Source organism: Tamandua tetradactyla, chromosome 26 (genome assembly GCF_023851605.1).
Source record: "Tamandua tetradactyla isolate mTamTet1 chromosome 26, mTamTet1.pri, whole genome shotgun sequence".
NCBI lineage: Eukaryota > Metazoa > Chordata > Mammalia > Pilosa > Myrmecophagidae > Tamandua > Tamandua tetradactyla.
In genome coordinates, this window is record NC_135352.1 from 1,463,186 (window position 1) to 1,475,212 (window position 12,027).

General features: G+C 34.0%; 2 pseudogenes; both read left to right on the forward strand.

Moving 5' to 3' along the window:
- The first annotated feature begins 4,000 nt into the window (after positions 1 to 4,000).
- LOC143669645 (olfactory receptor 8U3-like) lies at positions 4,001 to 4,967 on the forward strand (annotated as a pseudogene).
- Positions 4,968 to 10,414: 5,447 nt separating this feature from the next.
- On the forward strand, positions 10,415 to 11,533 carry LOC143669644 (adiponectin receptor protein 1 pseudogene; annotated as a pseudogene).
- Positions 11,534 to 12,027: the final 494 nt, after the last annotated feature.

Here is a 12,027-nt window from a genome sequence, read left to right on the forward strand (position 1 = left end):
AGCATGTCAAGCTGATCTCCCCACTACAAGCCTGTCTCCTTGGTGGGCTGTGTTATTAAAAGGAATCAGATTGCATTCAGAGATATGACCTCTAGCATCTTAACTGCATCTTGCACTGTGCTGTAACAGCACTTTCTATGGGAGTAGACTATTTACACTTAAAATACTACTTTTTCAGTCCCAATGTTCTCTGCATCATCCTTTCTCCCCTTCTACCTCTCTGTCTGTCTCTTTGTCTCTCTCAGTCTCTGCCTTATCTCTGTCTCTCTCTCTGTCTCTATCTCTGTCTCTCTCTCACACACACAGACCGACAAAATCCTTGAACACTCCATGTAGAATTAAACAGATAACCACATAGAATTTACCCTCCTTCCTGCTGTAGTACTCAGAAAAGAGAGTTAATATTACATGGCTCATGGAAGGGATACTTGGAAGAAGACGAAGTTTCATATCTAAAACTGTCCTGTGAATATAGGCCCATAATAATTATTCTACACCTAAGTGCTGGTAGCAGTGTTCTTTTGTTTGTTATTTTTAATCCATCCTTGGCCTCTTGGAAATGCTGTATATAAAGGTAAATTATGAATGGATGATCCTTATAATTTTTGAAATGTGAAATAAGGTAGAAACCCACTGGAATTTCATTCCACTGATACCACTACTTAGTAAGGAGTTTGAACTTAAACAGGGATCAGAGGCTACAGACTCAAACCAATGTTTCCCAACCATTTTTATGTCATTCATGACACAACATTTTTCTTGACAATAGGATATTTGGAGGAAGTATTGGTTGACTAAAGAAGTCACTGTGCATGATTACTTGTAGTGCACAGGTGATAGCCAGGATGCTTTGTAGTCTGGTTGCAAAACTCTCATGAGGATAGAAAACCTTGTAATGGAGGTTTGGTTGCTTCCATGCTTAGAAACACCCTACAGACCCTGATAGAGCACAGGGCTGGGCCTGGATAGCACGTGAAGAAGTATCTTGATAAATGAACAGTGGCTAGGAGAGAGGAGCTTGCCCAATGGTCACTTTTTTCTTCCCTATCATTGAACATTTTCTCAATGCAAAGCATTGCCATTGTCTTAAATATGGAAGTGGCAGTAGAGACAGCAGAGATATGCCCTGAGTCCTTCAAGAATGAGGCAGTCTTTAAAAGTTAATCTTACAGGGAGATTTAATTTATTCTGCAACCATGTATTAAGAATCTAGAAGGGCAAAATAAAATGCACAGAAAGTAGGGAGAGAGCCAAATAGGTTAAACATCTTGTTTTTAAAGACTTAGCCAATTATCAGCAAGGATTAAAAATGATAATTACTTAGTAGTTAGAAATGGGGTAACTGGACATTGATTTTTAAAAAAACTATCCTTGCCCACAGAGCCCTTGGTGAGTCTCTTTTTATCAGCAGGGTAGGCATACTCCAACTGATTTCTGCTGACTGCTGGAATCATGAACTCAAACTAATTCAAACCTAATTTAGACAGACATAAACAAAAGAAAGATAAACAATTTTAAAACTGTGGCTGAGAACTTCTTCACATTCTAATCATTAACTCATCCTTTAGGCTTCATGCTCTCAAATGTGGCTATAGGTTAGATTCAATTGGAGAGTTTTAAAGATACTGACACCTGGTTGCCCTCTCCTACTTCCTCTTTTTGAAGTTTAAATTGTATGGGGTATACTTGAATATTGGTTTATTAAATCCTCCCCAGATGATTCCAGTGTGCAGTAGAGGTTGCGGTGCAGCTTTCTTTAGGTGACATGCAATAAAGCAAGAAATAGCAATGCTTATTGAAGTAATATAAGGGGAATCTATACCTGTGATTTTAAGGATTTCCTCTCAAAATTGACAGAGGTGTGTAAATGATGGAAAAAATATTTGGAATTTGGGAGGATAGTTCTTCAAAACATCCAAGAGAAACAAATTGCAAGTCATGAAGAAAAATTACTTTTAAAAATGTAGACGAATTGAGAGAGCTGTATAATAAATGAAGAATGATATATATTATATTTTATGAGCAATTTAACAGATTTTGTTTCCATAATTTTTAGTTTATTCAATTAGTATTTGAACTCCAGTTTAACTCTCTATTTACTAATAACTATCTAGCATAATGTATTCTCATTGATACATTTTTCCTTCTAAATGTTTTCTTGTACTTTGTTTTAACACGTTCTCAGAGCCACCATAAATCCTCAAGTTGAACAAGTGTAATGAATAAACTCTAATCTATGGATTGTCTTTATTTTAAGTAAAGAAATAATGATATCTTATGAATAAAATTCTTACCCTGCTTCTATCTTTCAATTAAAATGGTCTACACTGTATTTACATCATTTGGTAACTTTATAATTATTCTCAGCTGGGTAAATCATAATGTCATAACCAGAATTGAAATAAAAGACTGAGGAAATGTTAAATATATTCAAGCCCCAAATGCAAGTATGAGAATCTTTAATTCTGACTATTCATGAATGCAATGATTATTTTACTAAAGTGAGCAGTATTAGATAGTTAACTTTTTAAAATTTAGAATGCTGCCATTTTAACGTGGCAATCTAAATAGAAAACTTAGCAATCATTGATAAACTATAGCTTTCATCTTTGCCTTTCTAAGCATTAAATATTAGCTGAATGCTAGGGAAAATGGATGCATCTCCCAGCCCTAATGTTCTATCTTGGTAATTAAGTCTGAAGGAAAAAGTTACTCCAGCTTTGGGCAGGTTAGCATATTGATTAGAAATACAGGCTTTGCTGTGAAACATTCCCAGTCACACTGTTCTCCACCATCCTCTCTGTGCACCAATAGACAGAAGCCTATTTTTGATTTTTGTTTTTAAATTGTTAATCAGGGATGAAGGGTTAGTGAGAGTTTATATATCATGAGTTAATTAATATACTGCACCAAATACAGTGCCTGATAAGTACAGCACTCAATTATAACAGATACAATAATAGCAATACTAATAAATTAAATCTGAACTATGAAAGGATTAGAACTCATGATCTCTCTAGACTCTTCCTGTTGTTAATATTCATCAATCCACTTCATGGAAAATAAATCAAGGAGCAATAATAAAATTCAAAGAGACCAATATTGGGAATAATGAGAAAAACCTTCCTTTTTAAGGCTGGTAAAAATATAAATACAACTACTGTGAAACATGCATCCAGAGCTCCATCTACTTATATACATTTCCATAAAATTTTGTTTAAAGCTGAATATTTCCTTAGGATGTGTTGCTAAAAGTAAAATCTAGTGGCACAAATGATTTGGATGTCTTAAAGTCCAGAAATACATTGACAAATATTTATGGGTAAAGGTGTATCTACATATACTTTAGAATGAAAAGCTATTTGATAAACTACTTGATTTGTTAACATTTTTGTCAATAAACACAAAAATATGGTGAACTTTGAATTGGAAAAAGATTTGTCTCTTTAATTCCTACATACATAAAATTGAATTTTACCTTATATCTCTGAACGATTTTCTCTTAGCTTCTATAGCATAAATTCTGTGTAAATAGGAGAGGGAATATAGTAAAGTGATTGACATGCACAGACATAATTACTTTATTTTAATATTTCAAGGATGTTGTCAATACACAAAAGTTAAAAACAGGGGAATACAATATGGTTCTATTTATGAGTTACATATTTTTATACTGCCATATTAATACATGGATAGAAAATACAGCAGAAGCAAAGATAGTGACATTTTAGTGACATCACTAAAATATCCTATGGCTTCATCCAGATGATATTTAGTTTTAAACCAATATCCTCCTTTATTTTCAAAAATTATAAAACAAAGTAACTCTTAAGATGATATTGAAAATAAAAGATTGTCTTCCTTGGAACAAGAATGGCATGAAATGGCATGATGACTAATGCAAAGTGACAAAACAGTAGCAATCACCTCTCTTCAGTTGGCATTAACCATGAGATGTGCTACTTTTATTCATCAACTGTAGCAAAATACCCTGGAATAAATGGCTGTAGTTAATGTCACTTATGTCACAGAATTCATTCTCAAGGGAATCACAAATCAGCCAGAGCTTCAGGTGCCATGCTTTTTTTTTAGTCCTTTTAGTTATCTGTCTGTTAACAGTTCTGGGGAACATTGGATTGAGTTTCTTAATCAAGACTGACTCTCAACTCCATATACCTATGTAATATTTCCTCATCCAACTGGCCTTTGTTGACCAGTGCTTAGTCCTCTACCATAACACTGAAGATGATGATGAATTTTATTGTGGAATGCAACACAATTCTTTTCTATGTTTGTGCAACACAACTGGACTGCTTTCTCACCTCCATTATCACTGAGCATTTCCTTTTAGCTTCCATGGCCTACAATTTCTATGTAGCTATATGTAACCCCCTGCATTATTTGGTACTCATTTCAAAAAAGGGTTTGCTTTCAATTAGTGGCAATTCAATATACATATAGCTTTCTGGTTGCCCTATTCCATACCATTATCATTTTCTGTCTAACTTATTGTGGCCCAAATGTAATTAGCCATTTTTATTGTGGTGATCTCCCCTCCTCATCTTAGCTCTGTCGTATTCAGACACATGCATGAAAGAAATTCTGATCTTTGCCTTTGCTGACTTTAATATGATCTATTATTCAATTATCCTCATCTCCTAAATCTTTATCTTTGCCACCATCCTCAGAATCTGCTCTACCCAGGGTCAATTTAAGTAAATCTCCACCTGTGGTGCCCACCTGGTGGCTGTACCTATTTCCTAGGGCACACTGATCTTTATGTATCTACAGCCCAAATCAAATGACTCCCTTGACACAGATAAAATGACTCTGTATTTTATGCAGTGGTGATCCTCATGTTGAACTCCCTAATCTATAGTCTAAGGAACAAAGAGGTGAAGGAAGCCTCCAAGAAAACCTTGGATAAAAGTTGTGAAAATTTAAAGATACTGAAATTAAGAAAATAAAAATAAAAAAGCTTTATTAAAGAAAATCAAAGAAATAAATTGTTTTCTCTTGCTTACATTTCTTATAACTATTTTCAAACATAGAAAGGAACTGTGTTGGAAAATACAATTTCAGTTGTATTTTGAATTCAAAATGTTATGAGTTCCTTTAACAGATCATAACATTTTCTGCAAAGGTCAAGGCCAGTTTTGGAAAATAAGTAAAATTAAAGGAGTCCAAATGTTCTTTATAAACTATAAAAGTTATATTGGAAAATAACTTGCATGTGTGTATCCCAAGAAAAGTTAGTAGCACGTTTTTATTAACACTGTGAATACTGGGACAAGACTGCTGAGTTTGCTATTTCCTTCACTTATAAACTGTTACCTTGGACAAGAGACTTAAATTCTGTGTGTTTCTGTTTATAATTCTAGAAAATAATAGGACCCAACTCCTTGGGTTGTTTTTTGAGGATTAAATGATTATATTTGTGAAACACTTGGAACAATGTTCAGTGATAGTAGATCTAAGTGTTCATTAAATCATATTTGATACATAAATGTTAAGCATAATTAGAGATTCATTGAGCTTTTAAAAGTTTATCAATTTTAAGGAATAGGGGCAAATGCTAGCTGGTTTCAACTATCTGCTAGGCACTTACACAAATAATTCTGCTTATTCTAAGCAAACAGAACCAAGAAGTGGATGAGATTTTATATCCAGATGTCAATTATGTATATATTATCTAAGGTCACATAACAAGTAATATTAAAATTCTAAGTGCAAATTCAAGTCTGCCATTTTAATATCTTTGGATATTAAAATGAATGAATGGTTAAGGTACTGTGGTTGACTGAATTGTGTACCCAAGTTTGTACATGTTTTTGGTCTTAGTCACCATTCTGTTGAATGTGGGGATATTACTTTAAATAAGATCTTCTCCAGATGTTACTTAATTTATGGTATGGCCCAACTTAATCAGATTGGTCTTTAATCCAGATTACAGAGAGAGATAAGGCTACATGGAGGAAAAGAAACCAGAAGTCATTGGAACTGGAGAAGGAAGAAGAAGATATCACATGTGCATTCCCATGTGACAAAAAAGCCAGGGATCAAGGATCACCAGCAGCCAACCACAGAACATATTTCTGGGGGAGAAAACAATACTTCACTGAGGCTTCAATTTTGAATTTCTCCTAGCCCCAAAACTGAATGTCAAAAATTCTTATTTTTTTAAGCCAACCCATTGTAGGGTATTTGTTTTAGCAGTCTGGAAATGAACACAGGCGAGGTTGATCAAAATGAGATTGTGAACATGCTGTGCTTTAGATGCTTATGAGACATTTAAATAATTGTTTGGAAAAGTTAATATTAAAGCCTCAAACATAATGATGCTGTTGGGATGCAGATTCTTGAGAAACATCAATCTAGATGAGGATACATTTATTTAAACTGTATCAAGTTTTATTTGTTTTACCTTTTTTGTAATTTATAACACAAAATTCATAATATGCTCCTTTAATCTGTAGCTCTTTCCACTGAGGACCATCCTTGCACTTTTATAATCCTAGCATGCTCTTCTATCCCAAAACATTAGGTCTGACTTCTGCATCCCCTCTCAAGCATCTTTCTTATTTTGCCTTTTTTGTATTTGTAATTTCTAATATTCTCCCTTCATCCTTCATATTCTCAACTTTTCCTTGCTTAGCAAACTTTTCAACTATCAGCCAGTATGAATATTTCCAATATATACAGGTCCACTCTGTCTCCTGAGGTCTAGGATGTTGCTAGCTTAGTAACTTCATCTGAAAATGTAATAATAAGACTTTTAAAAAATCACCATTTTAAATCAAAGCCATAATATTTATCTAATTTCTTTTTGAAACATCTACAGTTGATTATACTCTTGTTTCTATAAAGTCTCTTTTCAAGGCTTTGCTTTTTCCCATCCAATGCATCCCCCTCATTTACTTCCCTATGTCAGTCTTTCATTAACAATTTCATTGGTTATTGCAAGATCCTTTCCAGTTTCTATGTCTTAATTCTCTCAAGTTGGCTTGTAGGCAAATAATAGTAACTAAAGCTTTCTGAGTAGGTAAAATATATACTCTGAGCTATTATTTAAAATAACTGAATTATGTTTTGGTCTCACTTTCAGCACATTCCTTACTCAGATCCATATTACTTTTTTGTCATGCTACCCTACCAGCCACACACTGGATGGATATTTCCATCTCTGGTCCTTCATGTTTTTGCTCATATGATTTGCCTGGGGCTATTCCACTTTAGGTGAGAGGTGGTATCTTACATGAAAGAAATTTGCACATCAATTTGTGTTAGTGGCTTGATGTGTTCAGAAACTAGAAATCAATGTCAAACGGGGCAAACTAACTTAAATTTGTAGCATTTAAGGGTGACAATTTTGAATAAATTTTAAAAGAGATGCACTTTGCCAGGCCTACTGATTATGATGTGCCATGAACAGAGAAACATAGTTATTCTAAACCTCTTTCCTAAGGTCCAATAAACATTTGGAAAGACATATATTTTCATTAAGCATATGGCACATTTTGGAGTACAATTATACAGAAGTAATCAAGTTATTAAAATATATAAACTAAAATTTTCATGAGAGCATTTTTCTGTACGACAAAATACTATAATTGAGTTAAATCTACATCTCAAAAATGTATTCAGTAAAACTTATAGATACATATTTAGTAAGATATTGCCTTTAAAACTTGGTTTGTATATATTACATAGAAATTGGGGACAGGCTTCTGAGAAGAAAATAAAATAATAAGTAAAATATTACCTTGCAATGGTTTATTAAAAAATTAAGGTAGAATTTACACATAGTAAATTGCACAGGTTGTAAGTGTTCATGGATGAGATTTGGAAAATGAAAGCATCTGTTTCTTATCAAGAGAGCATTTCTATCACCCCAGAATGTTTCCAGATCTCTCTTTGCAATTAATCACCCACATGATACCCCAGACCACAACTAATATGATTTCTATCACCAGGAACTAATTATAACTATCCTAGATCATTATATAAATAAAACAATGTGGTATACTTTTGTCTTGTTTCTTTTTCTTGACTCAATGCTATTGAAATTTATCCCTGCTATTGGATGCATCAGCAGTTAATTCCATTTAGTTACTGAATAGATTTGATTTGATGAATATACCATAGTTTAAAATATATTTTTCTTTTAAAAGCAGTTAGACTATTTCAAATTCAGATTATTATGAATAAAACTAACTTGAGCTTTAACACACAAATGTTTTTCTGCACATATGCTTTCATTCCTCTTATGTAAGAATCAAGGAGATTTCTGAGACATATGGTAGACATATGGTAACTTTATTATAAACTGCCAAATTGCTTTCTGAAATGGATGTACCATTTCCTACTCCAACCAACAATGCTTGATGATTCTAGAAGCTGCAAATGGCAATTGGTAATTGGTAATATCATTATTTTTAGCTAATCTAGAGGGTATAAGTGATATTTCATTGATACAGTAATGGCATTTCTCTGGTGACATAGGATGATACATTTTTTTCATCTGTTTTTTTGGCCATTTGTTTCTTTTTCTGTGAAGTATCTATTAAAATATTTTGTCTATTTTTAATGGGCTGTCTTTTTATTATTGATTTGTGCAAATTATTTATATATAATAAATATTTGGACATATTTTGACTCTCTAATCCTGTTCCATTGTTCTATATTTCTATCTTTATAAAATATTATGCTATTTTTATTACTGCAGTTTTATAGTAAATCTTGAAATCATCATTGTAAATTCTTCAACTTTGTTCATTTACAAGCTTGTTTTGGTTGTACTTGATGCTTTACATCTACTCTGTGGAAGTAGATCTCAAGTTATACATAGGGGGATCTTGTTTGTATACTAAGTGGTTGGATCCAGGCTTGTTTGCTCTAAAAACAGTCATTTGTAGTAGAAGTAATTCTGTGATTATAAAAATTTGATCCTTAACTTAAAAGTGTGTCCTCTTAAAAATTCTAGTTTGTTGCAACTCTATATGTGAAATTAAAGAATAAACCACTTGGATGTTTCAGATAAAATGTTAAATATTATAAACTGCTTGTGACCCATCAAGTTCCAATATCCTAAAGTCAGAATAGCTTCTTGTTCCATATGGAAAATTTGAAATCTTTGAGATAATCCCTTCAAAATAATAAAGAAGCAATATGCATATGAGCTTCATTACTGAGCTGATTTAGGAAATTAAACTTGCAGATTTTTAGAAACCTTGGGTCAAATTTATGCAATCTATTCATATGTTCCTTTTGTAACTATTGCAATTTATGTATTAATGCAAGTACAATGCAGTTCATTACCTTAAAGCTTGTGGTTTATCAAGTCATTAATTGTATATAGTATGAAAATAAATAATCAAAACAAATCTTAACATTATAATTTGGAAGAGAAATAGGCATGTACAAATAAAGAATGTACATGTCAGTTAGCAGGATTCTTTTGGAACTATTCATCACTATAATTATAATGAGAAAATGTAAGTTGTGTCTAGTAGAGAAAATGGTACTGTTCAGTAAAATCTGAAATATTTTAGATTTTCTTCAGAAAAGTGGGTGATGTTTGAGGACAATTCATGTTGCAACTATGATATCAGACAGCTGATATCACATACCTATTATTGCCATATTGCAATTTTATTATTGCACATACACACAAGTGAAATGTCAGTAAACTTTAGTAACCTATCATGGAAAACAAAAAACAAGAGTACTACCGGTAAAAAATCACAATTCATAGGTTTTACAAATTATTCTGAATATATGTAAAAAACCTCACCAACAACACATTATTTGACTATTAGATCATGAAAGAACCCTTATATATTTATTTCAGAAATAAAAAAGATTAGCATATCAGATTAAAAGGACAATGTTGTTTATTACATCACTTGTATTTTAATAGTGGCAGAGAGAAAAATTAACTGCAAACAACCAAAGGTCTATCAATCAAGGAATGATCAAATTCTAATGGTTTGATGTCTACTCCACACTTCAATGTCATTATTAAACATGAAAAAAAATAAGTTTATTGAGTAAAAATTTGATGAAGAATTCTCAACAAATTTAACCAAGCTGTAAGAAAATTGATTTAGTATGGGAGTTTTTAAAGTGCATTCTATAAGGATAATATTGGAGTGCTATCAATATTATTCAACTTTACTTTGGTTTGTGAAAATGAAGGGGATGGTAAAATTTGAGAAAGAAAATAATAGATGACCAAGAGAGAGGCACTAAAATAGGTCACGTCAATTGCTGCAGGATGTAGTGCAAAGACCCTGCCTCCAGCATAGCCCACCAGTCCAGAGCATCTACCATCAGAAGGAGATCTCTGCCTCTAGGGATTAAAGACCTCAACCTTTCCCCAAGCTGAAGCTGCAAGGGATTGGGTACCAGCAAGATGACTTCCCACAAAGAATCTGGGATGGTACAAATCAATGGGACTCTTACAAGAAACAGGGAAACTGACATGGTGGAATTGGCTGAACTCGGACCTCTCTTAGAAAAGAAGGGCAAATGGGTAATCTCCAACCCAACCAAAGCTGAAGAAAGGCAAACGTGCCCAAAACCCCAGGAAATGTGCCCAATGCTAGTACTGACACCTCCCCTGCAAACCCACCATGCCATGGAAGAAGATGGAAGGATTTGTTTATAAGGCCTGGGAGGGAAGTTGGAGGGTCATCCCATATGATGTACTACCCAACTGGCTGAAGGACAATGACTGCATGCTACATGGCTAGACAATACATGCCTGCTTTCCATACCTGCTTCAAGAGCATCTCCTACATCCACATAGAAACTGGTGACATCTAGACCAACCTGCTTGAATTCCTGATGTTTCTCTTTTTTGGAATCTTGACCATGCTGAGACCAAATATGAGCTTCATGGCTCCTGTACAGGAGAAGGTAGTTTGTGAGATGTTCTTTTGGGGTGCAGTGATCTGCTTCAGTTTCTTCTGGTTCTTTCATATTATCTATGGTCTTCAGAGGAAGTCTCTCAGACTTTAAAAATAATGGACTATTCAGAGATTGCTCTACTGATTTTTGGGAGCTTTGTTCCCTGACTCTATTACTCCTTCTACTGCTTCACATAGCCATGGCTCCTATACCTCTCCATCAGGTATGTCCTGAGGGTTTTGGTCATCATTGTGGCACAATGGGACCGGTTTGCCACTCCTAAGTACAGATAGAGAAGAGCAAGAGTGTTCCTAGGACTTGACTTCAGTGACATCATGCCTTCCTTGCACTATGCAACTGCTGAGGACATTTGTCAAAACCACAATGAGGGAGGATGGCTGAGTCTTCTTCATGACTGTGATGCACATCACCAGAACTGTCCTTTATACTGCTCAGATAACTGAGAATTTCTTTCCTGGAAAGATGACATATGGTTCCAGTCTCATTAGAGTTTCCACATTATGGTGGTGGCAGTTACATTGTACAGTTCTACAAGTTCTCCAATCTTCAGGAGTTCCCTTATGTCATACAAGGTGGCTGTTCTGATGAGACCCTTCTATGAACCTGCCCATTAGAGGGGTGACAAAGAACTTCCTAGATGCTTTTTAAAATAACTTTTTTGCTGAAATGAAAGAAAAAGTCTGAGTTGTCTGTTTCTAGAAGAAGCCTCTTAGATAATTCTATACCATTGCAGCCTTAGCCCACTTACACACTCAATGGGAAATAAACTTTCCATTTTCATATCCCTAGCTGGGGAGGAAAAGGATGGTCCAATTTAGGTGTCTACCCCCTTGCAAAGCATCTACCATCCCCTCAAAGAGTTCTTTTACGTTCATGTTGAGATTTTACCCACTGTTTCAGTTTTTTAAAGTTGTCAGAATGCAATATACCAGAAGTGGATTGGCTTTTATAAAATGGGTTTATTATGTTACAAGTTAAAATAATAAGGCTGTGAAAATGTCCAAATTAAGGCATCAATATGAGAATACTTTCAATCAGGAAAGATAACATCCAGATTCCTCTCTCATAAAAGAAGGCACGTACAGCTGTCTTCTC